The 27,773-nt window shown below is 39.1% G+C and overlaps 1 protein-coding gene across 3 annotated transcripts in view; it reads left to right on the top strand.

Moving 5' to 3' along the window:
• The first annotated feature begins 263 nt into the window (after positions 1–263).
• The window catches only part of GNG2 (G protein subunit gamma 2), a 111,580-nt gene continuing 84,070 nt past the window's right edge, over positions 264–27,773 (top strand). Inside the window, exons 1-2 of one of the 3 annotated variants that reach the window (XM_017512420.2) lie at positions 264–939; positions 17,674–17,714. The gene's annotated coding sequence lies outside the window, so the exon portion shown is untranslated. Of the gene's footprint in view, positions 1,009–17,673; positions 17,715–27,773 lie in introns of all 3 variants that reach the window. The other 2 variants (XM_017512421.2, XM_017512423.2) reach the window with 2 other exon arrangements.

The following is a 27,773-nucleotide window of genomic DNA, read 5'->3' as shown; positions in this document are numbered from 1 at the left end:
GAATGCGCAGCACTCAGCGCTCCCCCATTCCTTCCGATCTATGCGAATCTTTTGGGAGTACATCTTCACTATTAGGCCTATAGGTAGCACCGTCAAACTTGGTTTAGTTCCCGTGCCCCATAAGAATACTTATCAGGGCCATTCTTTTCTCAGCATGTGGGTTAAGTAAGATCTCAGTGGTAGTGGGACCTTGGAGAAATGAAACATCTGACATGTTGGCCACAGAGAAAAATGCTTCAGTGAGAAGCTGCAAGCTCCCAGTTAGTTGGCTTGATGGGGACCACAGTGAATGAGGAGGAAGAGTGCAGGCTGGGGCAGGATCTGGTGTGGGGGGCGGGGGGTCGGTGCATAACCTGGCCAGGGGCTGTTAACCCCCTCCCCCCAAAAAACAGCAGCAGCAACAACAACAGCGAGAACAACAATAGCAACAAGCCAAATTAAGGCTAAAAAAGCAGGCGGTGTGCCAGGAAGGGGCCCAGCTGAGCAGTGTGTGGAAGCTTTTGTGGAGGTGATGGTGGGGGATGAGAAAGGGGAAGGAAGGAACAGTCAGCACCACAGGGACTTGAACAAAGGGAGAAAGGGGATTATAGTCAAATCACTGTCCGCAGCAGGAGCAGACAAAACCACCAGAGTAAGCCCTGAAATGGAAATGAGAGGGAAAAGAAGCAAGCCGCTAACAGCTACCAAGAAGAGGAGGAAGTGGGAGATGCGCTGCTTCCTGTAGAAAGAACGTTGATTGAAGACAAAGCTGGGTGGGGACTAGTCCCTGGGCTGCAGCCGCCGCCGCTACACATACTCACAACGCTGCCGCCGCGCTCCGTGGGCAACTCCTACTACTGCTGGGCTGGGCTGGGCTGGGCTGCGCCGGAGCTCCCCTGCACAGATCAGCTCCGGAGACGGGAAAAACCACGCTCCTCTGACCAAGCCTCGGGAGCTAAGGTAAAGGAAACGTTTTCCATGTTGCTCGTTTTTAATTGAGAAAAAAAGACCATCGCCTGTGGTTTAAAGGTACGATTTCTAAGGGATGATAGAGACATCGCTTCAGGACTAGGGAAAATGATTAGATTCTTTTGGAAGGGTCTTTGAGAATGACCACGTTTATGACACATTTGCTTAAAAAAAAAACCCTCATCATCAGTGCGTAGCTTTGGTGACTCGACAGGGCAACATACTAAATACAAGAAGCTGTTTGTATAGTTCTCTTGGAAGAAAACCAGGGCTGAGTCGAAATCCATCTGGGGCTGGGAAGCTGAGGTCTGGTCATCAGAGCCTTGCAGTCCCCTTGTTTTAGGAGTGTAAGAGGTGTAAAATATTAATTGCATTCTCTTTCTTACACATTGCACTGATATCTTCTGATTTGCAAAAATAATGGCTGTGATTTGGCTTTTGGGGGAGTTAAATTCTTTTATACTTAGATTTTGCCAACAAAGGCTTGAATTGCGTATGTGAGGGGCAGTATTTACCATTAAAAAAACAGTCTTCCTCCCTTAGCTCTGTGCAGCTGCTTTCAGGATAACCTCAGACACAGCTATGATTTGCCGGGTGTAGATCTTCTCCTAAAGTTGCATCCTTGTTCAAAGGAGCGTGGAGGGTTTAAGGCCACTAACTTGTCCAGAATCAAGATGTGTGGATTTCATGCTTATGTGCATTTTATTCACCTCCAGGTCAAGGTGGTTGTTACCCTCGGAGAGGGACAAAATAAAAAAGTGCAGCAGGGTTGTTTCCTTATGTGAATATACTGTAGATAGACTGAAGTAGTAAAGTGAGAACGTGATTTTTATTCTTTGATTTTCTTGAGCAAAGGATGCTCTTAAATAGAGCCTGGGACAATGACTTGTTCATATTTATGAACGATATATAAACGTACACCAAATAGGTCTAGCTGATAAGAACTGAGATTGTGAGCTGCCTCTGACAGGATATGTAGGAGAGTTTAATACCCTAGTGTAGCATGATTTAAAGAATTAAGCTTTTTCATTTTCAGCAGAAAGTACAGTTAAGCAGTAAGTGGTCATTGATAAAACGTTTTTTTTTTCTAGAGTTTCTATAATGAAAGGAGATAATTTTTCAGAAGAAAGAGAAAAAACTGCTTATAGTGGAGTAAAAATAACAAAAAAAATCAATATTTTGACACTCATAAATTCTTAAAACATACGTTCTTGAATACCACATATGCCAGTTGGGAGTGTATATAGGTATATGCCTCCTCATTTATCATCATTCTCACTTGTGAAGGGCTATAGGGCTGTTTTTAATGCTGTCTTTATGAAATCGATACGGCTTTTCAAAATCTATGGAGTAGCAGCACATTTTGAGAGATGGGAAGCTTGTATAGCTACTAAAGGAAAAAAAAAATGTCTGTTTCTCAGAGGTTTCTTGTTCATTAAAGTAAACCTGCACCATGCCTAGGAGACAAAGTACTGCTGGTATTGAAACCATGGAGCTCCTTGAAGGATTCACTGAATTTAATCAAAATTGTGGGCAAAACAAGTCACAACACGGATTTTGCAGTTCTGCTTCCTATTTGCATCCTAAAGGGAAATATGTAAAGATCATGTTCTTAGAGAGGAGACGTAGGGTAGGTAGATCTTGGACCCAGAATGCCCCAATGGAGTTCTAGAATCAAGCTGTGCATCATTAAATGAAGTAAAAAGTTGGGAGCCTGAGTTGCCTGGACGAGGACAGGCTTACCCTTTGGTACTTACTCCTCTGCAGGCTGTATTCACTAGATAATGCCAACACCCTGCTTTGTCTGGGGAGACACAGACAACCTGCGTTACTCTTCTGTGTGTGGTTCACACATGAGTAAAAAAATGAAACCTGTCCAATGGGCATAGTAGAGTCAAGAGAGCCCTGCTGTCTTTCTGAAAACAACTAAGAGATGCCTATTGTCTGCATAGCACAAAACATTTTCTTAATTGTTAAATTCCAGCTTGAAGCAGAACATTAGTGAGTAATAGCAGATCAGTAGCTATGATGGTAGAATGTTTAGGAAAAAGATGAATATGCTTCTACACTGTAAAATGAAACTATTTCCGCTTATTCTGGCCATATGGAACATTGAAAGACACAGTGATTTTGCTTGGGGTATTCACTGGCTTTTGAGGAGTAGACCAACACTGAAATTTTAATTGAACTTTTTTTTTTCTGCCATATGGCCAATGGCTGAATGGAAACATGACTCCATTATTTCGTGGCCAGCCCTGGGCCTCATATGGTGGGCATGTAGTGAATGTGTTTGGTTGACTGACTTTGTTTAGCTTGCTTCAGAAAGCAGGCCCAACTTTTAAGTCTAAAAGCTGTATAGTCAAAGTAGAAAGGCTGTTCATAAAAGACTTCTGTGGATAGGAGGAAAGAACACTGTGGAATGGAAAGAACACAGGCTTTGGAGCCAGGCAGATCTGTCTTTTGATCTTATCACTGGTTCTTACTACTTGATCTGGTGCATTAACTTAGGAAACTAAGTTTCCTCATTGTAAAGAAGGATTAGTAGTACATAATTAAAGTGTTGTTTTTTTTTTTTTGCTTTGTTTTTACTTTTGTGTTCGGATAAGTGAGCGCTTTCTACATAGAAGGTACTCAAATGTTATTTTTTTCTTTCTTGGTGGCATAAAGAAAAGTTAGCATATTCTTGGCCTTTACCACTGCTTCACAGGTTTAGGGAGACTTGTTTTATAGTGATAAAATATACATAACATAACATTTCCCATTTTAACCATTTTTTAAGTATGCAGTTCTGTGGTAGCGATTATATTGCTGTGATGTTCTCATCACTGTCATCTATCTACAGAACTGTTTTTATCTTGCACAGCTGAAATTCTATACCCATTAATCAATACCTCCTCTTTCTCTCCTCTCAGCCCTTGGAAAGCCCCATTTTACTTTCTGTCTCTATAAATTTGGCCAAGTACCCCATATAAGTGGACTCATACATATTTGTCTTTTTGTGACTGGGGTAATACGCTTAGCATAATGTCTTTAAGATTCATCCATGTTGTAGCATGTGCTAGAATTTCCTTCCTTTTAAGGCTGGAATACTATTCCATTGAATGTATAGACTATACTTTGTTTATTCTCTTTTAATGGACACTTGGGCCACGTTTTGTGTATTGTAAATAATACTGCTATGAACACAGGTGTACAGATATCTGTTAGAGTCCCTGCTTTTACTTCTTTTGAAAACCCAGAAGTGAAATTGGTGGAACACAGTAATTACATATTTAATTTTTTGAGGAACTGCCGTACTGTTTTCCATAGCAGCTGTACCATTTTACATTCCCACCAGCAATGAACAAGGATTCCAATTTTTCCACATTCTCATCAAAATTTATTTTGTTTTTTATTTATGTTTTTGATAATAGCCTTTTTAAGAGGTATGAAGTGGTATCTCCTTGTGGTTTTGATTAGCATTTTTCTAATCATTAGTGGCGATGAGCATCTTTTCGTGTGCTTATTGGCCATTTGTGTATCTTCTTAGAAAAATGTCTATTCATATTCCTTGCTGATGTTTTTCCCCAGAAATACTGTGTTGAGAATCTTTGCCAGTTTTTAATCAGATTTTTGAGGAGATATTTTCAAATGGGATCTTTTAACATAATGTGTCATTAGATCATAATCATAATCTTTGTATTTAACTTCCTTTATACAGCCGTATTATCCCTGCCCAAGCAAAATACTCCTTTCGAAAGTAGCATTTAAAATAAAAGGAGTAAGAAAATATAGCTTCTGCTAGTTGGTAATGTAAGAACCTAATAGTGAAATTCAAACCTTCATTGCAGATAGTCACACCAATGATTCTACTGGTCAAATCTTAGACCAGGCTACCACCACTGTCTCCTCTCATTAGCAGAGAAAAATGCTCAATAGGTAGCACAGTCAGAAAAAGAGGAAAGAAACTGAAGTACTGAATTGCTCTCAGATCCTTTACAATGGGGGGCATTAACTTGTGGGGAGGGGCTACAGTAGTTAAACAATACAACAGGTTTCTGAGACAAGTTTCTACTATGAAGTATGATTCTAACCAAAATTTCACTTTTAAAAATAACGAATCCTCTGTTTCCTTTTCCAAGACAGATTTTACTCCTAATCCTGAAACTGGTGAGGCAGAGTATGGTGAGGCTGAGGAGAGTTGGGTGGAACCATTAGTGAGGACCCTACCGAATAGCAACAATATCTGAGCTTTATGGTGTGGGGGCAGACATTGACCTGGAACGGTTTGAAGAGCTCCTTAATGATTAATGTTAACTTTCTGTAATGCACTTTGTCCTCGTGCTGGGGGGCAGGGAGGGAGGTGGGGGCAAGTTTGCAAATAATGACCCCAGTTTTATTTAATTTGCAAATCTGTTCATTCTACAATTACTGGGAGAACCCAAGTGCCAGGCTTTACTAGATCTGAGTGGGAGAGGAGTTGCAGTGCTGTGTTAAGATTTAGTCTCCCACCCTCACCCCTAAGATGATGGCTATGTTAATTAACCTGATTTGATCATCACAATGTATACATGTATCAAAACATCACATTGTACCCCATAAATGTACACAATTATTATTTTTCAATTAAAAATAAACAAAAATTTTAAAAAGAACTTAGTCCCTGGTCTAGGACATGCTAGAATGGTAGAGCTAAAAATGATCTGGGGGTGAGCTAGCCTATATTGACCTCTCTATAAGGGATAATAAAATAGGCCTGGAGTTTAGAGTTGCATAGTTCATTAATTCCTTACCTCCCAATTAAAACTCCATTTCTCTTACCTCCATATTAGCCAAAGTCTTTTTACATTATCACATTTAAAATTGTAAGACCAAACTATTTTGTTTTTTATTTAAAAAGAGTAGACTGTTTACATTTAGTACCCTATGTAAATTTGGAGTTTCTCTGTACAGAGTTGTTCATGTGTAAAAGATGCCACTGTGGAACAGAGATTTAAATTTTCATGTAAGAGTATTAGACATATCTGTGGATATACGGTTCTTGAAAATTCTTATGTTAAAGAAAACAAGTTGTATTTAGTGGTTGTCAATGTTCAGATAATCTCTAGAGGAGTTCATTAAACCCTGAAAACAAGGGAGCTCCATTTTCAAACTTCAGTGATAACATGTTTCTTAGAAGTGGTACCACTGTATTCCCAGGCTCAAGATAAGTCAGGATCAACCCCTTTATCTCTTGGCAAATATGTGTAAACAGTCAAGGTCTTAATGAAAAGGCTTTGAAAAACCAGTCTCTTGACCACTTCTTCCCTGTTCCCTGGCCTTCCCTTGCTCTCTGGCCAGCCCGAAAGTGGGATCAGGCATTCCCCTGTTCTTCTTCCCAGGAACCCAGCACTCCCCTATAGAGGAGAGGAGCTGAAAACTGGGCTGACTGGTTCTACTCCAGATTCACTGCATCTCAGCGGGGCCATTACTGTTCTTTCAAAATTCCTTCCTCCTTTGTTTTTTATTTCACTTTTCACTCTCTCCTGTGCATTTTCAATGGAAACCATTCAACCAAGTCCCTACTGCCTTTATTCATTAGAAGTGACCTCACCTTCTGTGTTTCTGAGAAGACACATATTACAGGCTTCTTCAACTTCATTCTTACCACCTCAAAATTTCACCGTGTCTTCCTTTATTTTAGTTCACTTAAACTGCTGTCACAGATTACCACAGAGGAGGTAACCCAGAAACAACAAAAACTTATTTTTATTTTGTTTTTTTTACACTTCTATGGGCTGAAAAGTTCAGGATCAATGTCTGGCAAAGGCCCGTAGATGGCACTTTCTGCGTGTCCCCACATGGCAGAAGGGGCCAGCTGGCTCCATCCAGTCTCTCTTATAAGGGCACTAATCCCATTCATGGGACCCCATACTCATGACCTAATCACCTCCAAAGGTGGCCTCGCCTCCTAATACCATTGCACTGGGGATCAGGTCCCAACATATGTATATGGAGGGGGACAGAAACATCTGCATCATCCACATCACTCATTCTCCTCTTCTTCCTAAGTCAAATGAACATAGCCTTTCTGTCAAGCCAAGAGTACACCCTCTACTTGGACTCTCTATCCCATCCCCTTTTACTTTCTAAGGAATTATGTTGTGACAATAATTCCATCTTTCCTACATATTTAGTTTCTTCTCTTTATTGGTCCTTTCCTCTTTGCCTGTAAACATGCTTAGTTTTTCCATACACACACAAAGTAATTAAGTAGTAGATGAAACAAATCTCCTCCTATCTTTCAGAAGGCTCCAACTTCACTAACTTCAGTTTCTGTTCCCCAAATTTGAGTGTTCTTAAGATACGAGTCTTTGGCCGTTTAATTTCTCCCTCTCCCTTAATCAAATTCATCCTGTGATTTTAGTCATTGTCACTGTGTGGGTCAATCCCAAATCGGATTAACCATCCTGATCTCTCACCTCCTCTGTCAGCTTGCACAGCAAGCTGCCTGCAAATTCACTAGACATCTACCCTACAGAAAATGAAACTCACATGTTCAAAACCATGCTCACCATCACGTTTCCCCCTCATCAAAACCAGCTCCTCACCTGAATTCATGACTGATAATGACACCCCATTTCTCATTACCTCAGTTATGACAATTCAACTTCACTCTTTTCCTCACGAAGGACCCCTAGTTGCAGGAAGTTGCATAGCCCTTCACCGTTGTGCGTGGGAAAATGTCTTGATACTGACTCTTTTCCATGTTTGTAGCCAGTGTCTTAGTTCAGGCCCCATAACCTCCAGTTGGGCTGATTTGTTTTTTGAGTTCTTTTCTCTCTGCCTGGGATAAGTTAGTTCCTGCCTCCCCTTCCATACTTCACTCCCACAGTCTTACTTCTCTGAATAACCAAATTCCATTTGGCCTGTAAAGCTCAGTTCAAATGCTACCTCTTTCATGAAGCCTCCCTTGGTTTCTTCCCTTTTTCCCCAATAAAAAACAATGCCTCCTCTGAAATCTTTTATTCTTGCATCATAGCATCTAGCTTATTCTAGTGTGTATAACAGCAATCCACATAGTTTTTTCTTTTGACCACACTCCAGGCTCCTTGAGGACAGTGGTCACATCTGGTTTCATCTTTATCTTTCTTACAGCACACAATGCCGTTTGTTTATCATTCATCTATTTAATGAACATTCTTGAGTGACTCATTTTTTGATGCAGAGAGGACTAGACATAGTACTTGTCCTCTAAGAGCTCACAGACTAGTGGGGAAAACAGACAATACAGAAATATAATTATAATACAATTAGTCGGTCTGTTCAAAGTCTTAACATCTGCAGTGTGCCACGTGCTCTTCAAGATGCCAGGGAGACAAGGATGAAAATCGACTAGTTGTTTTCTTGAAACTTACATTCTAGAATTGGGAGAGACCCAATAAACACATAAACTAGTGGTTTTTAGATCCAACTGCACATTAGAAATCACTGAGAGGGTACTTTGAAAAAAAAAAAAATCTATGTCCCAACCTCACCCCAGAGTAATTAAACCAGAATCAACCAGGATTGGAACCCATTGACATAAATGAATTACAGTAAAAGAAAATATCAGGTAGTGGTGAGTGCTCTTTGATGGACTGAAGTAGGAAGTTTGAATGGTGGAGACTGTGCCTATGCTAGCAGGGGTAACTGGGATATTATTTTGTTGGGTAATCCCTGAATGCCTCTCTAAAGAGGTGACATTTGAGTTGAGACCAAAATGATGGTGAGGAGTCAGCCATGTAAAGATATTGGGGCAAAGGGGGCTTGTGGAGAATGTTTTCAGCAGAAGGTGCAGGTACATTTCTGAAATAAGGATGAGGTGAAACTTCAGAGGAAATGCAGCCTTCTTCACATACATGTACTGTAATCTACAAAATATGTCTTTTCTCTACAGAAAGCCACTTTTCAGTAAACTTTGTGGACTCCAAATGCAGAATACTTGGCTGCTATGTTGATTACTTGATCTGGGTATGGTTTTATTTAGTTCAAATGGATTTACACAGTCAGAAAGACTACTCTGTTTGATTACATTTTTTTTCTGTACTGCAATTAGGACTACACTACTTGTCTGAATTAAACACCATTCTTATTATTTAAAATAACCTGAGGTACTTGATATTATCTTTATCTGAATAAAAAGGAGAAAGCAATGACTTCTGCCCTTAATTCTGTTTTGGGGAACTAGGGAAAACCTCCTAGAGGAGACGTTCATATCACACAGAGGAAAGAAAGCACTAACTAGTTTGAATGAATGAAGATCAACATATGTCAAGAATCAAGTTGAGAATAAGCATTTGTTAGACATTCAGTTTGTACTGGATACTTTGTATACATTACTGTTTTATCTAGTTTTTAAAATAACCCTATGAAATAAGGACAGTATTTTTCTATCAGGATATTTCTGGCTGCTTGTAAAAGAACGCCCTACTAACGTGGTGTAAACAATAGGAAATTGATCTCAAGACCTTCTGAAAAGAGGGTAACTTCAGAGTAGTTATCCAGCTTCTATGTGGTAGCCGGATAATGTCCTTAGCAACCTGGATTCTTCCCTTCCTCCTACTGTGACACCTTCAGCAGGTTGATTCCCCTCACTATGTGGACATGGCTTCTATAATTTTGGAATTATAGGTGTATTTCAATATGTAGAGGCATATCAACGGGTGGCTGATTTCTTATGTGGCTCTTTTTGTTTTTTTGAGGCAGAGTCTCACTCTGTCACCCAGGCTGGGGTGCAGTGGCATGATCATAACTCACTGCAGCCTCAACCTGCAGGTGGGAGGCTGATCCTTTCACCCAGCCTCCTGAGTGGCTGGGATCACAGGTGCACACCACCATGCCCAGCTAATGTTTGTGTTTTAGTAGAGATGGGGTTTCACCATGTTACCCAGACTGGTCTTGAACTCCTGAGCTCAATACATCCTCTCACCTTGGCCTCCCAAAGTGCTGGGATTACAGGCGTGAGCTGCCTTGCCCTGCTGCAGCTCTTTTTAAAGTCACAGAAAATCTGTGTCCAGTGGAATTTCCCCTCACAACTCACATGCTATATGTATGACTAACTAGGCAGACAAGACTGCTCTGATTGGATAATTTGAATTTCCTCCTGAGGCCATCGAGAACCTCTCTGAAGAACAAAGTCATCAGACCCCAGAAAAAGGGTCTGGTTCTGTTAGCAGGAAGAGGGAGTTAGTGGGTCAATAGAGTCAGCCACTACTATTATTCCCATTTTATAAGTGAAGATATCAAGGCTAAAAAATTTAAATAACTGAGCAATATCACACAACATTGAATGGAACAAAAGCCTTGTTTTGGGCTATATGACAAACTTGCACATGTTCCTCTGAACCTAAAATAAAAGTTAAAATATATATTTTTAAAAACCTGGTTTTTGTTGGTAGTGATGATCTAGGTAGGCCAGAGGAAGAATCCCGGTGAAAAATACAGACAGGCGGAAGCTAGGCAAAGTAAAGAATAACCTTCTAAACAAAATATTCCAGAAGGAAATACATCAGGTCCTATAAAGCAATAAGAATAGCATTTAATTTAGACAACCAGCCCTGCATTTCTACATTGTAAAATGCATATATAATTAAATTGAATTTTCCTCATTGGTCATTTAAATCAATTTGGTCTATATAAAAATCTACCCTGGGCCAAGTAATGAGCTAGAGACGCCAGTGTTCTGTGTATAGTATCTGTCAGACCTAAATGAAAACCTTGTTTTCGCTAGAGAGGTAGGTATTTTGTTGGTTACAGTACCTGTAAAGAAGAATGGGTCATCTCTGGAATTTCTGATTATGAGTTATTTAGAAAAGTTTCCGCTTTGCAGCTCCAGAGGCAACACGTACAGTTCCATTCTCATTGCATTCTCTGTATAGTTCCTGCTTCCTACTTGGGCATTGTATTTCAGAGGCTATGTATGTGAAGGAACAATAGTGGAAAACAGAAATTTCAGTGGAATTGCTGTCATTACAGTGTTTTGACTACTTGTCTGTATGCTGTGTTTCTGTGCATGTTCATCATAACAGACTAAGCATTAATGGTAGGAGCACTTTTTCTAATAAATGATGGAGTGCCTCCTACTCTTAGATTTGCATTTTTTAACAGGAAAGTAAGTTAATTCTAGACTTTGCCAACAGAGCTCTGTTTAAGGAGGGCATTTATCTGATCTGTGTTAGACTCGTATAAGAAAAATTGTGAAAAATTTAAACTGAAAGAAACACCTCACTGTCATTTTAGAGGCTTTGTTTGGGAGAACTGAATTCATCCTTTGCCATTTTTTTAAACCTTATGAATGATGGTTGTGTTTAGGGAACATTGCTGTGTATGGGCCTTAAGGCATTTCACGGACGGTTTTATTTTTTTCTTTGAAAAAAAGTGGATATTAAATGGTTTTATGACTTTGAAAATTAATTAGGAAAATTTAAGTAAGTAGAGGTGAAAATTCCTAGGGAAAAAAAATGGTCCAACTAGTCTTTTCTTATTCATCTGAAAATAATCATAAAGTACTGTAGTATAGAAAAGTACCATTCGAAGACAACACATAGGAGAATGTAGTAGTTCAAGAACATCAGTTTGGAGTCAGTTACTTGTGTAAGTTGCTTAAGCTTTCTATGCCTCAGTTGCCTCGTCTATAAAATAGGAAATAAGATGATATCTACTTCACAAAACTGTCAGGAGAAAATTACAGTATTATGTAATTTTATTATAAATGTATTTATTAATACATTTATTAATGTGAAATATTTAGCAAGCTGCCTGAATTGTAGTATAATTATTCTATATTTTTAGTATAATTTATTGTTACCACATAGCTGCAGTGGAGTATCTTTTATTCTATCCAAGGGATTTGTACCAAATTCTGCAGAAGTGATTGCTATGGCCCCACATTAATCATAGGTGCTCAGACCTTGGAGTAAGTCATCCCGTAAGGAAGCCTATGATCATCAGATGCTGTTTTGACTTCATTAAGTGTCAGTCTCAGGTTTGTGCTATTTGTTTAGGAATCCATGTGCTTAGCCATACATATCTCCAGTTTTCCTTTCCCACTCATGATAAACTTCCACTTCCCAGTCTGCTTTGGTTAGGCGTGGCCACATGCTTTGCCTTGGCCGATGAAGTGGGCAGAAGTAAAGTTTGTCACTTCCTGGAAGAAGCCATAAGAACCAGCATGTGAGTGCAGTGGTTGGAGAACAGAGTGGGCTCTGCACTCTTAAGCCTGGGCCCTACAGTCAAGACAACACAACGATCATCTCTGCCAAACCGCAATGGAGGGAAAGTGAGAAATAAGCTTTGACAAATAAGCCAGAGAGTTTTGAGTTGTTGCCCTAATATAAGGTAGCCCTCACTTGGAGGGAAAGTGAGAAATAAGCTTTGACAAATAAGCCAGAGAGTTTTGAGTTGTTGCCCTAATATAAGGTAGCCTATATTGACAGAAACACTCTGGTTTTCCCTTCGAACTCTAGAGAAAAAATACATTATTGGTTACAGTACAGTAGCTGTTTGGATATAGTAATTTTAAATGATTATTTTGTGTGTGTGTGTATGTGTTCTGTGTGTAATGTATTATGTTAGCCTCAAGAGATTTAAGAGAAATAGATTTATATAAATTCCATTTAAAAATTTTCTTTTAAAATAGGATTTATTTCTACTTCACACAGAAGAAATCAACATATCAAAATTACTAGCATATATATATGTTTTGTTTTGTTTTGTTATTTTGTTGAGGGAGTCCACTGTGAGGCCGATGTTAGGACTCTGAATTCCAAGCCCGGCATAATCATTAGGTAATGTTCCCTCTCACTGATAGCTTTACCCAGAATGGTGCCTTGTGAAAGAGAGGAGCTTACTAAGAGAAGATACCGCACTGAGCCATGCCCATGGCCTTTGCCTCCAGTGAGAAAATAGTCTTCCCTAAGACCTATTGTGATTTTCCAGTTATAAACAATGGTGCTTAGTTCATAGAGGGTCTTAAATGATATTTATTAACTAAATGAGTGGGAGTAGTCCACAGTTCTTCCAAATGTCTGGACTCTTTGATGTTTGCATTTTAAAAAGAGATGCTGTTGTTTTATAGATTAATTTAAAAACATCTTGGTATTAAGACTGACATCTGTTCTTTTATAACACTTTACATGTGGTTATGCACCCAAAGATTTAGGCTGTTTGCATATTTATTTCATATTTTTCACCATAGAGTTTATTTCACCTGATTATTTCATTTGGGTCTCTAAAACTACATTACGAAATACCTTAATTATTTAAATTAGGAACAGATTAATTATCTCCAGTGTATAAACTCAAATTAATTTCATTATAAACCTGAGGTTTAAATTGATTAATCTCAGAGTGTTTAAGGAACAAAATGGGTTTTTTTCGTCCTTAAGGAGAAGGGCATATTTGATTTGATGAATCTCTCGTCATCACACCAGTTATGATAATAGGCACAAGATATTTGCAAGAAAACTTCAGATGGATTTTATAAACCAGCCAGAAACCTGTGTGTCTGGGGCTTCTGGGGGAACAATCTGTGAGTCATTTTAAAAAACAAACACACTCATAATCACGGTGCATGTTGTTACCATGGTAATTAGGTCTGTTGAGTTGGCTTGCTTATGTTCCTGCAAAGGCAAGAGGGGGAGAGAAACTGAGAATTCAGAGCTTTGACTATCAGCTTCAATTTGCCTACTGCAGGAGAGAGCGAAGGGGTTTCTTGAGAATGCACTGGCATAGTCATTCTGAGAGGGAAGTGAAGAAACTGGCATCTTGCCTTTGTTATTGAATATAAGTTAGCAATATTAGTTTTGGGTATTGTGGTTCACAAGGGAGAAAAGGACCATTTGGGATTCTTTTGGGAAAAAGGGGAAAAGTAGTTTCTTTCTCTGATACATGACTTCATGTAAGTCTCTAAGGTCAACCTTGTGGAGTATCTTGTATGTCTATGCATAAGGTTTTAACGATCATCTAAAAGGCACCAAATGCTGCTGATGAACATTATTGCAGGTTTAAATGATATCGCCATGTTATTCTTCCTATATGGTTAAAGACTCGTTTTAATGAGACCGTTGTTTCAGATCTGATTCCCAAGTAGGCAAGATATCTTTCCCTCTATTTTATGGACTAGCAATGAGTCCTTTATCTTGGACAGCCATCTTATAATGGAGGCCTATGGGACACAAAGGACACCAGGGAGGTTATGTGAGCTCTACCAAATCTATTAGTACTCCAAGGGAAAATAAAATCAAAGCGTACACTCAGTTGATGGATAGTCAACCAAATTCTTGGGCCAGCGGAATTACTGTAGGAGTGATCCAGTATAATTCCATGTGAAGAACAAACAGTACCCTTAAATTAAAGGTTTGAATGTACATACAAATCTGTTTTTAAGACTGTTTCTAAACGTACTGTAAGAAGTCTGGCCAGGTGTATTGGCTCACACCTGTAATCTCAGCACTTTGGGAGGCTGAGGCAGGAGGATTGCTTGACCCCTCAGTTCGAGACCAGCTTGGGCAATGTAGAGACACTCTGTCTTTACAGAAAATAAAAATATTAGCTGGGCATTATGGTGCACACCTGAGGTCCCAGGTACTACTTGGGAGGCTAAGGCAGGAGGATTGCTGGAGCCCAGGAAGTTGAGGCTACAGTGAGCCACATTCACACAACTATATTCTAGCCTGGATGACAGAGCAAGACCCTGTCTCAAAAAAAAAAAAAAAAAAAAGTCTGGATGTCCTCTGAAATGAATAATTATAATGTATTGACTAAAGTTTTACTGTTAGAGTATGCCTCAATCAGATTTTAAAGCCGAACTTTTTAAACTATAGATTTCATTTTTCCTCTCATATGTGGAAAGAAAGCACATGTTGCCCAAACTTTACTATAAGTTTAATTTCTTAACAGTAGTAAACAAAACTTAACTTACTTTTTTTCTGATTATCAAAGTAATTCATACTGATTATTGAAAATGTGGAAAATATTGAAAATTTAAAGGAAAAAAATAAAAATTGCTCCGTCTAAGTTTTTGGTTGAACTGCATATAAGAGAGGCCTGATTTCATAGTCGCTAACGTAAGTTAGAAGTTATTTCTTTTTAACATAACAATCCAGACATGGATGACCCAGGACTGGTAAGGTAGCTGTGCTCCGCAAGATCATGCAGGGACCCAGGCTCCTTCTATCCTGTTGTTCTATGTTTCTCTTGCTTTCATTGTCTACGGTGGCTTACCATAAGGGCCCTGCTATAATGGGCAGGATGGAAGAAGTTGGAAGGGGAGGGCCTGACCCAGAAGTTACACATAACACTTTTGATGCTGTACCATTGAATTTTGTCACATGGCCACATAGCTAGCAGCAAGAGAGGTTGGGGAAAGTAGCTGCTTAGCTTAGAATTCTATTAAAACCATGGAGGAAGAGGAGAACAGATATTAGGGCATATCTAGCAATTTCTGCCATCTCTGTTACTCTACTGAACAGAGGAAATAGACTGTTTATATTCTGATGTGTTTTCTTCTAGTCTTATGTATCAGAAAGATATTATGTATAACTATACAAGAAAATGTGTTACATAATGCAATATATATGTATGTTAATGTATATATATTAGAAAAACATATTAAGACAGAAAATACATGTTAGAAAAAAATATATGTGTAAATATGTATATTAGAAAATTGTTGAGGTCACACTATGTATAATATTTTATATTCTTTTTTTGCTTAACTTTAAAATTTAGATGACAAAAAATGCATTTTATATTCTTTTTACTTTACAATAAAGTTAAGTAACTTTAAGTTACTTTTTAAAGTAACGGTATTTATTAACTTTAAAAAGTAAAAAGAGAATATAAAATGCATTTTTTAATCATTTAAATGTTTTTTTCTTTCTTTTTTTTTTTTTTTTAAATATCTTTATTCTTTTTTTTAACCCAACCTTCCACTTCTCACTCCACTAACATATATCAAGATATTTGAAAATCTTCTTTAAATATAATCACCTTACTCTGCTTTTGAACATTGAATTTATTCCTTCTATCTCACTGTATGTGTATACCCTTTACTATTTTTGACACAGAGTCTTATTCTGTCACCAAGGCTGGAGTACAGTATCATGATTATGGCTCACTGCAGCCCCAATCTCCTGGGCTCAAGCTATCCTGCCACCCTCAGCCTCCTAAGTAGCTGGGACCACAGGTGTTCGTCACCATGCCTGGCTAACTTTTGACCTTTTTTTGTAGAGATGTGTCTTGCTATGTTGCTCAGGCTGATTTCAAACTCCTGGACACAAGCGTTCCTCCATCCTTGGCTTCCCAAAGTGCTGGGATTACAGGCGTGAGCCACTGCATCTGGCCCATTTAAATTTCTTGTATTCATTGTTTTAAAATTTTATCATGTGGCATTTCTGTTTTACTGACTAGGTTGAATTATTGATATTTAGGCTATTTCTAACACCTTAATTCTTCTTTGTCCCCATTTTGGGTTTGTGTTGGTTAAATTTAAGGGGTGTCATCACCAAAACAATGACTGAGAACATACTTGAGTCTCTTGATAAACAAGACAAGATTGCTTTCCAGAAAAGTGTGGCAGCTTCTACCATCACCAGTAATACATGAGTGCTGGACCCAGAACACCCTTGAACAGGCGTATTTAGCATGTCCCACCCAGTCATTGTTACCCTATGGTTCATTCTCTGAAAATAAGTTGTTTTTAGCCCTTGGCTTTTTTTTTTCTTTTTGCTGTCATTAATCATGAGATAATGGCTTTCTGATAACTTTATCCCATTTAAAAGCATATGGCCCTTATGGTAGTCTGGGAATATAATTGGTTGGGTTGAGATTGTAGCACACATGCCAGTCTCAAGTATGTGAGATCTCTGGAGACACCGATGTTCACTTGGTCCTCCTGTGAATTTGAGTTCCATCCTCATTCATAACACGCTAGATGTGAGATATCTGTTTGTTCTCAAACACAGCAAAATAGGAATGGGAAAGTGTTCCTTGAGGCTTTAGCAATTCCCTTTGAGCTGAGCACTTTATAGCCTTTCAGGAATAAAGAAGCTCATCTACACAGGAGCTTTCTCACCTAGGAGCCATGCTCAGCACTGGACAAAAGTAGGCCACCTCTGCTCGATAACCACAGAGGTCATTAGTGGCTAAGGGCATCGGTATCATCTACTTCTAAACAGCCTGTAGAAGCTTTGGGTGCCAAAGATACTCTCATAACCACCCACTTGTCTTCTCCACCCTCCTAAAGTGCCAGATACACACAAACTGTGTGCCCTCAAACTCTGTCCCTAACACCTGGAGCAAGAGTGTGTTGGTCTCTGCTGCTTTGGGCCTACTTGGAGCAAATCAGGATAGGTCAGGAAGAAAGATTGTTCTTACTCATTCCATTAGTGTACAGCCTGTGCCACTCTGCCACCAAGAACTCTGCTTCCCCTAGGTTCCTAAGTGGCCTTTGTGTTTTTTCATGTTTTCTTGCATGCTAGGGGATTTCACAAAGAAAGGGACTCTGGTTTCACAAATCTATTTCTTAAAAGAAAAAGAGTTCATAAAAGGTTTGTTTCCAGGCTCTGCAATGTAGACCTGTGAGAACTCCTGCCCTTCTAACGATACTGCCATTACCACCAACACCTGTTTCAGAAACATTGTTCATTCTAATCATCCAGCTCAGGTGTATCATGGTATTTTTCCTTTAAAAATTTTTTATTTTCCTCTCTGCTTTCTCAACAGCCAGATCTACCAGTGAGCCTCAGGCTTTAGGAACTGAAGAGGTAAGAATTCTGAAATATTTTCTTCTAGAGTCTTGAATTTAACCAGAACTTAAAGAGGAAAAGAAAAAAAGTAAAGTGGTCTGTAGATGAAAGCATGTGATGTTTTATTGAGAGAAACAGTCATAGAGTCCTTATCAATACTGACATGACTTTCGGATTTAAAGAAAACATGGCTCTTCGTAATGATAGTTAAAATTGATTTTCATCCAGATTTTTCCACTTTCTTCCAAAAACCTGACTTGGAGAGCCTTTGAGTCTGCTGCCTTAACAGAATGTGTCCCTGGCCGGGCGCGGTGGCTCACGCCTGTAATCCCAGCACTTTGGAAGGCTGAGGCAGGTGGATTGCTTGAGGTCAGGAGTTTGAGACCAGCCTGGCCAACATGGTAAAACCCTGTCTCTATAAAAAAATTTTAAAATTTTAAAAACGTAAAATAAACAGAATGTGTCTCTATGGCACAAACATTAAAGGGTGGCAGACATTGAGGGCATACTCTGTGAGAGGTAAAACCTCAGATGAGGCAGATTAGATCAGAGAAAGGTAAACCCTGTGCTTAACAGATGGTTGTAAACATTGGAAGGGCTTTTCCAGCAGCAACAACAGCAATAACAACAACAAAAGATCAATCTAATGCTGCTGGGTTTCATCTTGCAGAAACTTACTTAGCTTTTGGCACTAGTTGCAGCATTTGAATCTGGTTATAGACTTGAAATGTAACCATAATCCTAGACAGGTGATAATGTGTTTGTCCACTCCAAGATACACAGTTTCCTCTAGTCAATGACTTAGATTTTTCCCCTCATTTTAAAATGTAACCTCATTGTGAAAAATACCAAGCATATACCAAAGCAGAGAGAACAATATAATGAACTCCCACATCCCTGTCACCCAATTTCAACAATGATCAGCTCGTGGCTGGGATTGTTTCATTTATACCTCCACCTACTTCTCTTCTTTCCCCGTTGGATTATGGGTGCTTGTTGAATTTGAGTGCTGGGCTTTTCATTGTTTATTTACATAACTGTTTAGGAGATACAGCAAATGCTAATAAAAAATAAAACCTAGTCATACCTGATTTCCTTTACTGGAGCTAGTCATCCATCCATTTATGGATTCATCAGATATTTATTTCATGTTTATTAGATATCAGACTTTCCTTAGGATAAGAGGATCAATTTTCCTCAACTCACTTTTAAAAGGTCTGCAAATGTGGACTTCTGATATCTCCAAATGAGGTGATCTGTTAGAGATGCACTGACAGAATGAAACAATGAGATTGATCATACAACTCTGTCAAATGTAAACATTCAGAATATGCCATAATTTTTGAAACTTGTTTTTGACATATCTTCGCTTTTGAATATACTGGGAACATGCAAGCATAAAACAAAACAAAGCTCCCAATCCTCTGATGTACCTTCCTGTTTTACCACAAACACTCATCCAACCATCTGCGTCCCTTTCAAGAATATAAGCTCCGTAAGAGCAGGAATAGTGTATAACTTAATAACCATTTGCCTCCAGCATCTAGCAAGGTGTCTGGCACTTGTTATATATTTAATAAAACTGTTGAATGAATGAACAAAAGAATACATGCCAGATACTGGGAATATGAACATGAAAAATACAAAGGCCTTGGCCCAGAGTTGTTCAGTGTCACGGAGGAGAAAACTGGATAAAGGAGGAGCTGCTTGTGTCCGGCTTCGTGAGGTGAGAGCGGAGTTTTGTGGATGCTGCTGGAGGAAAGAACCAAGTTGGGGAGTTTGGGAAGAAGCTTGATGGGTAAAGGGGCGTTTGAGCTATCCATGACGTGCCTTCAGTCAGAGAAGAAGGGAGGGGCATTCCAAAAATAAGGAATCAAGCGTGAATGGACACAGAGGCCCCAGAGGGCATGGCTTATTCCAGGAAGCTTTAGAAATTTAGGGTGGCCAGGGTGTGGCCAGAAAGTAGCTGACTGAGATCTGGCTAGAGAAGCAGGGTGGTGAAGCCTGGGAAGGACCCTAAGGGGCAGGCTCCCGAGTTTGAATTCTCTCTGCTTTGTAGGGAGGCAGAAAAGGGCACAAAATCAGAATTTTTTTAAAGGATAATTCCTTAGGGGGCAGAGAGGTGGGGAGAGACTATTGGAAGGGAGACCTGTGGAGGTCTTGGGTCTGGAAATGTTGGGCTTGATTGGGAGAACGATGAAATTGCTGATGAAAGGTGAGAAGTAAAGGAGAGGAAGACATCTAGAAAAACTCCCAGATTTCTTTTTTGGAAGAATGAATGGGTGGTGATAACTAGACTACAAAACAGAAAGGGAAGAACCCATGCATGTGGGTATGTCCAGTAGGCTGCTCCGTACTGACAGAGCTGTGTTTTTCAGTCCTGGCTGCACGTCAGAGCCTCTAGGGGAACATCTAGAAACCGTGATTTCAGACCCTACCCAGACCCCAGCTGAATCAAAATCTCCATGGTAGGGCCTAAACATCTATAGATGTTCCTAAAAGCTCCCCAGGTGACTTTAACATGCAGCCAGGGTTGAGAATCTCTGGTCTAGAGCTGATTGGAAGAAAGCCCTTTGTGCACGTGTGCTTTTAAGATCATGTATCACTTTTGCTGCCCTATAGTCAAGTTCTTTTGGATTTCAGTACCTAATGTTTTTCAGGTGAGGGCTGAGACATCCCATATTCTATCAAATATTACTAATAATGAAGATTCTTTTATAAGTATCTGATGTTCTTTGAGTTGCTTTCTTTCATGCTAATAAGTATGCTTAAGTTTTTCAAATGAATCCAAGCAGAATTTCTCAATGGGGTTTGCTGGCAGGTCGAATGGGACAATTCTTCATTGTCCTGTTTGGTGTTCCTGTCCTTGGATCACAAAAGGCTGTGGCATCTTCCAGTCACTGTGACATGCAGAGCACCCTAGGGAGACATTATGAACATTGTGAACTACTATGTCTTAGCACACGACTTTAAAGAGGTTATTTGGCATTTTCCACTCACCTAAAAGCATTTTTCCTTCATACAAAATTAGTGGTTTAGTTAAGCTCAGTAGTTCCTTATTGTAAGTAGTCTCTGTGCTAACAAACGCAAGAAGCTAAACAAAGTAAACAAGTAAAAGAAAGTTTTGTTCGCTACTGTCAGGGACATTTTGAGTATATTTGGTCTAGTGCTAAATTTATGTTTCAAAATATATACATAGAAGCAAATTAAACATGAGGTGATGGTCAAATACTGAGGTTAGAAGCAAAATACTACGAAGGCATTATTGAACAGCGGCTGTGATGAAAGGTGTATTAGTTTTCTATGGCTGCTGTAACAAATTAATACAAACCTAGTGGCTTAGAACAACACCAATTTATTATCTTCCTGTTCCGTAGGGATTTCACTAGGCTAAAAACAACATATCAACAGGACAGTGTTCCTTTCTGGAGGCTTTCTGGTTTGGATTTATTTCCTTACCTTTTACAGCTTCTACAGCTTCAGCCATCTTTTACAAAGCCTCTCTTTTACGAAGCACCATTGCCTCTCCATGTGTCTTTCTACCATAGTCACATCTTGTAAATTCTTTGCCAGGAAACGTTCTCTGATTTTTTTAAGGACCCATGGATAAGATTGAGCATACCTGGATAAGCCAGGCTAATCTCCCCATCACCAGGGCCCTTCATTTAATCACATCTTTGAAGTCCCTTTATCTGTAATGTTATGTATTTACAGGTCCTGGGATTAGGACTGAACATATTTGGGGGCTGTTATTCTGGCTACTACAAAGTGAAAGAGACTAATTTTTCAGAAAGGTGGAAATGCTTCAGATAGCAGACGTAAGACCATCTAATGTCTAATTATATAGGATTAAAAGGTTAAGGGTTCCAACACTGATGAAGCCAATTCTCATCTTGACTCTACAGTTCTCATTCTCTAGGTCCAGGTACTTAAGCCTTTTCGTTTTCTTGAAGTGTCTGGCACTGGATCAAGTGGACAGGTTGAAGTCCAAAGGTTCCTTTCTTGGCCAGACTTTTAAGTACTGTAGGTGTGGCCCCTAGAGAGTATGCTGCTTTTGTCATTTCTCCAACTCTGGAGGGTTTGTGTGCAGTGCTCAGATTACAAGGGCTTGAATAGAACCAAATTATTTTATGCTGTTTTGTCTGCCTGCTATAGTATGTATTATTTATTAGGCTTTAAAATGTGGAAATTGGAGGAAAAAATAACATCATAATACAGAGCCCGACCATGGTGGTATTCGTTATAGCCAGTTCCTAGGTATGGTATCATTTCCTCCATACATCAAGTAAGTCATCCCCGCAAAATATTTCTGCCTCTTTTAAGAGCAAGTCCTCTTAAAATCCACTTTTAGACACTTCAGCAATGCAGACCTGAAGTCCAAACCTAGAGCTAGCAGCAGGGCAACAAACTGTCCTTATTCGCCCAAGACAGGGGTTTCCCAGGACACAGGGCTATTGGTACTAAAACTGGGAGAATCTGGGGCAAATCAGGATAGTTGGTCACTCCAGATGTCTAACAAAATGACGCTAATAGAAAGTAGCTGTCACATTGATGAATTGTTTAAATATAAATTTTGAGTGAACCAAATAATGACCATAACCCATAATGTTTCGGGTGAAAATGGGGGTTATTCCAACTCTTTTGGAAAATCTGTAACCATATATGTATGTTTTTCCAGACCAGCTTAAAGAGCCAAAAAAAAAAAAAAAAAAAAAAAAAACCCTATATTCAGAACTGGGAAGCAGCAGCCACATTTATGAAATCACAAGCTCCAGCTGCCCTTTCAGTTCTCTGGTGTTACCAGCAGGCTCCTGCATGTTGCCTCTGATGATGGAAGCTTTAATAATTTTGCTACTGAGGTGACCACAGGACCTCCCTGAATCTTTTTCAGCATGTCAGCCTGCATGGAAGTTATAAAGCCCAAGTTTGCCAATGCAGCACAGCGTTCTCTTAGCTTTACTCTTGCCTTTCATAGAGCAAAACTGAACTTTCCCTCCTGAGAGATAGCATAGACTGTTCAAGAAGAGGTCAGTATTAGGAAGACTATCTTGAATGCCCAGGGGGAGGGGATTGGAGGAGATCATGTCTTGGAGTCTTAGTGGACTCTAAGAACACGGTGCTTCCTGACCTCCCAGCGGTGGAGCATGAGCTACTTAGCCCCAAGTCAAGTTGCTGCATCCGGGTAAAGAGCTTGCTGGAACTTTCCCCTCTGCTTCTGCAGTACCCTGCCTGCATCATCCATAGCAAAGAAACCAGGGAAGCTGAAGGTCTTAGGGCCTCACCCCTTACATTTCTGTGGCTTTTATTTGGAGACTTTTATTCTCCAAATCATTGGGACTAAGCAAAGAGAACTGTAATTGTACTTGAAAGAAAAATAAATTAGCTTCCCTAGAATAGGCAGTTGACTTTTAGGAGCTGGAAGGCTTTTTTTTATTTTTTAATGTATTTAATGATTTCCTGCCTTCCATACTTCTTCCTAGTTGTTAGATCCAAAGCATTCTATTTCGGTTCTTTTTCTTTCTTTCCAAAAAAGATTCAGCACTATCAGTCAATGAAGTAGAGTCTAGCTTTCTGACAAGGATGGGACCTGGACAGAATTGTGAATTATTTTGATTTTTTCTTCAATCTCTTTTTGGGTTTTTTCCTTCTAGGACTTTCAATCCTGGTTTCATTTTGCTAAGACTAGCCTCATTTCAACTAATAATCTTTACTGATTTTTGTGAATCAACAAGTTTCAGAAGAAATGAAAACACATCAATTTCTTACGTTGTAATTTAAACTTATTCTTTTCCAAAGAGAAACTAGAGAGTAAATGTAAATCAGGATCAAAATGACTACTTATCTGGGTAGAGGGTTTCCTTCTGGGGTGAAGGGATGTCTTGAAACTAGTTAGCGGTGATGGCTGTACAACACTGTGAATGTACTAAATGCCATTGAATTGTACTCTTTACAATGGCTAATGGTTAATTTTATATGAATTTCACTTCAATTCAAAACAAACAAAATGCTGATTGAACTTCAAGAGGAAAAAAAAAGACTGTTGCCCCCTGCCTTCAAATTCTAGACTAAGTGTGCATCCGTTTTAATACACTTATGTTAAATTTCTACACCCAAATTGTTCTATTCTGTTCCACTACTGGGAGCAGATATTTGGATTTAATCGTGTCTGCAAGGGAGATCTAATTAGGAAGCCCTTGAGGGGCAAAAGAGGAACGTCTCTGGGAGTGAAGATACTCGTCGTTTATTCTTATGATGCGTAGTTTTTGTTACTATGTTGTAGACTGGCCTATACTTTGCAGAGCTGGTCACAGTAAAAATTTGTTTTTACGTTTAAAAATTTTAAATACTGTACTGACTTCCACCTATCGTGTGATAGAAGTTGCTTCAGCTGGTTGGGAAGTTTTTTAATAGCCTGTAGTAGCAGACTGCAATCGGTAGTGATAAAATGGAGAGAGTCCGCATGTAATAACTTTAATGAAATGAGAGCAAGATAACAAATTTCATATGTATAAATGCTTTTTGTTAAAAATCTCCTTAAGATATCCCCAAGCACCATTACCTGATGGGGACTTGTTTCCAGGCATGACTGCATAGGGGTTCGCAAGCAATCCTTGGCTTAATTAGGAAACTTTAGGACTTTAAATTTCTCTAGATTTAGAGACAACCATTTTAACCTTTCCACAGAGATGTAACTAGGCAACCAGTATAGCACTTAACCAGTGCATAGCATCCAAACTTCCTAGCCATTTACATCATTTTAAAAAATACTATTTAAATCTCTCTGTTAGCTTTGGCATATGCTTCCATGTAACCTTTAATTTCTTAGAAAATATCATGCAAACCCACAGCTATAAAATGGTATGGTTCCTAGAAGCCCATTATCCTCCAGTGTTAATAAGGAAGTCTGCTTATAAGAAGAGCAGTAATAGCATTGACAGGTGGCTACATGTACTGTGTTTATAATCGGGAATTTAAAAAGTAGGTTTCATTTTTGGTGTGTGAATTTAAGAGTTTAAAATCATATACTTGGGAGATGGTAATGAGCATTTCTTACAATATAATTCATGGAAAATATTCATAGAGATGAAAACTAGATTTTATTTTAGCTGATTAGGTGGTAACTAGAGATATGAAGGTTGATCAATAAGCAAGAACTTGCTGAAAGCTTTTCATGTACCACACACTGTATCAGATAAATGCTATAACTGGTACATACTATATGCTATGTACTATAACTGATATACTGTCCTTTTTTGTGAAAACTATGATTTTATTTTTTAGTTTTTTTTTTTTATTATTATTACGAAAGGAATTCATGCAGGAAAAAAAGAATATATGTGAAAGATTTTAAAAATTCAAGTAGTAGAGACAGGCATAAATGACAAATAAAAGTGTTTCTTTCCCACCAACTTTTAGCCTCAGTCCCTGAACGGTAACCACTGTTGAGAGTTTCTTATGTCTCTTCCAGAGATTTTCCGCCTCCTGGTTAATCGTTATCAGAAAGGTGAATATAAGTGCCATTGACCCATCTGTTCATAAGCTTCTCTTCTGAGCTAAGTTTTACATTCTGAGACACTATTTGATGCTTCTTTTTAAAATGTGCCTTTTAAAACTGAAAGAATAAAAATGTCAGAACCAAAGTGATGCTAACAGAGAGGGCTGGTGGTAGTGAAAACTACAGCTGAAGCATGTTAATGTGTAGTTTTAGCCTCCGTTAACATTTACATGCGGAACTTAAGTAATAAACCTTAATGTAGTTCTTTTATGATTTTCAAAGTCATCTGGGATATATTGTCTCCCTTTATCCTTTAGATGACCCTGCAATGCAGGAACTGTTTATTTTACAGAGGAGGAAGCTGTGGTTCCCAGAGGTTAAGTAATGTGCCTAGGGTCACACAGCTGAACAGTGACAAAATCAAGACAGAATCAAGACTTTTCCAGCTAGTCTTGAGCCAGACCATGTTGGTCACTGTGAGAAGGAGAGAGGCACAGTCACCCTCTGGCTCCTGCAGGGAAAGGCTGTGAAGTGAAGAAGGGTACAGACTGAAGATCTGGGCAGTTGTTTTGATTTTGCCCTTTGGACACATTTTTTAAGGCAATAGAAGCAAATTAAGGTGGCTGCCTCCCTCCTCCTAGTCTCCTCAGTGGCTGTTCTGTTCCAATTTTGTTAGGTTGTTTAGGTAATACTGACCACAGGGGAAGAGACTTGACCCATGCTGAGGAAGCCATAGTATTTCATCCTCAGATCACGGTGGTTGATTTGGAAGGTGGGCCTGCCATCAGCAGGGGCCAGTAGGTTCTTCCTCTGGAATTTTCTAACTCAAGTTGAAAGGAGATGTCCCATCCTTTCTGGTCCCAAGGCAGTAAGAATCATGTAAAGCTATGTTTCAGTCTGCTCAGAGAATCAAGTCCAATGCACAGAGGGGAAGCAGAGAGAGTCAAAGAGAGAAGGGAAAGGAGAGAGCCCAGCCATAATTGGAGTCCGTGAATCCAGTCCATGTGAGCCAACACATTCCCATGTTTTGCCCAAGCTAATTCAGATTGTGACTGAAAGAGCTTTGACTTATATCTCCAGGCCTTAGTTTCCTCATCTGTAAAATGGAGGTTATAATATTCACCCTGACTATATCTGAACTACGTAAATATGAGTTGAGGTAATGAATAGGAATACACTGTGTAAATTGTAACTACGACACAAGTGTAAGATGGTATTATTCATTTATATGTCACACTGAGTTGGGAAAAGTTGAAAAAGTGAAATTACCACTTTATTTGAAAAATAAGGCAGCCACCTGCTGTTATGCAGAGTTAAATGAAAGCTGCCAGAGTCCTCCAGGTTCTCTTTTGAGACCTTCTTTCTTAAGTTCTAATCAATATCCATAATGAATACAAGGATAGAGCTTACCTTGCTGGCCTGAATTTCTCTTTTCTATCCCCTGCCCTGTTCTGTAACGCACATGCGCACACACACACCCCACAAACTAAAAATAAACAATATGTCATTATTAATATTTCAACATTTTACCCTTTTCACTTAAAAGACCTTTATAGATTCAAGCTAAATATTAATAACATTTTGGCTTCATCAAAGAAATATCCTCAAGGAAAATAATCTTAAAGCAGCCATTTTAGATATACTTCATTTAGGAATGATATAGTTGAGGTGATTTGGGAAATAGGAGATTATTTGTTTTGGGCTCAGATAGGATCAAGATCCATCTTTTCCTTAATGGACTTATGTCTTTGCTATAAGCTACAACTAATCAAAATCTACTTGAAATTATAACTTATTCATGACACAAAAAGCATCACTTCGCTGAGCGCAGTGGCTCACACCTGTAATCCCAGCACTTTGGGAGGCTGAGGTGGGTGAAAGAGCTGAGGTCAGGAGTTCAAGACCAGCCTGGCTAACATGCTGAAACCCTATCTCTACAAAAATACAAAAATTAGCCAGGCATGATGGCGGGTGCCAGTAATCCCAGCTACTCTGAAGGCTGAGACTGGAGAATTGCTTGAACCAAGGGGCGGGGGTTGCAGTGAGCCACAATGGCGCCATTGCATTCCAGCTTAGGTGACTGAGCTCCATTCCATCTCAAAAAAAAAAAAAAAAAAAGCATCACTTCACTTTTATAGCATTTTTTACTATATATGATAATACCTCTCAATTAGGAAAAACTGATTATACCTCTCTGAAATCTTAGATTTGCCATTTAGGCAGTTCTTATTGTAACAAGCATCTCTTTCTTTGTATTTGATAATTACAACCAAAAAGTGGCTTAAAGCTTCAATCGAAGTGGAATACCATATGCAAAAAAGGTTGAGGGTACCATGGAAATGTACTTTATAAGCATGAAGAAGCATGATATATCCACCTGAAAATGTTTTGCATTCCTCACATTTTAAAATTTGTAAAGTGTATCTACCACCTTCACCGTTCTCATAAGTCTATGTGAATATGGCTTCACCTTACACAATTGCCAATGAGTATTGGTGTGAAGCTGAATTGGTGCTGTCTGACCGCTCTACACCTCATCTAGCCATTGCTTATCTCTGCCTGGGCTTGTTATTAATCCCATG

The sequence above is a fragment of the Cebus imitator genome, unplaced genomic scaffold (assembly GCF_001604975.1).
Source record: "Cebus imitator isolate Cc_AM_T3 unplaced genomic scaffold, Cebus_imitator-1.0 Scaffold472, whole genome shotgun sequence".
In the NCBI taxonomy this organism is placed as follows: Eukaryota; Metazoa; Chordata; class Mammalia; order Primates; family Cebidae; genus Cebus; species Cebus imitator.
The sequence above is the reverse complement of the archived record's forward strand: the minus strand, read 5'-3'. Positions and strand labels throughout refer to the sequence as shown.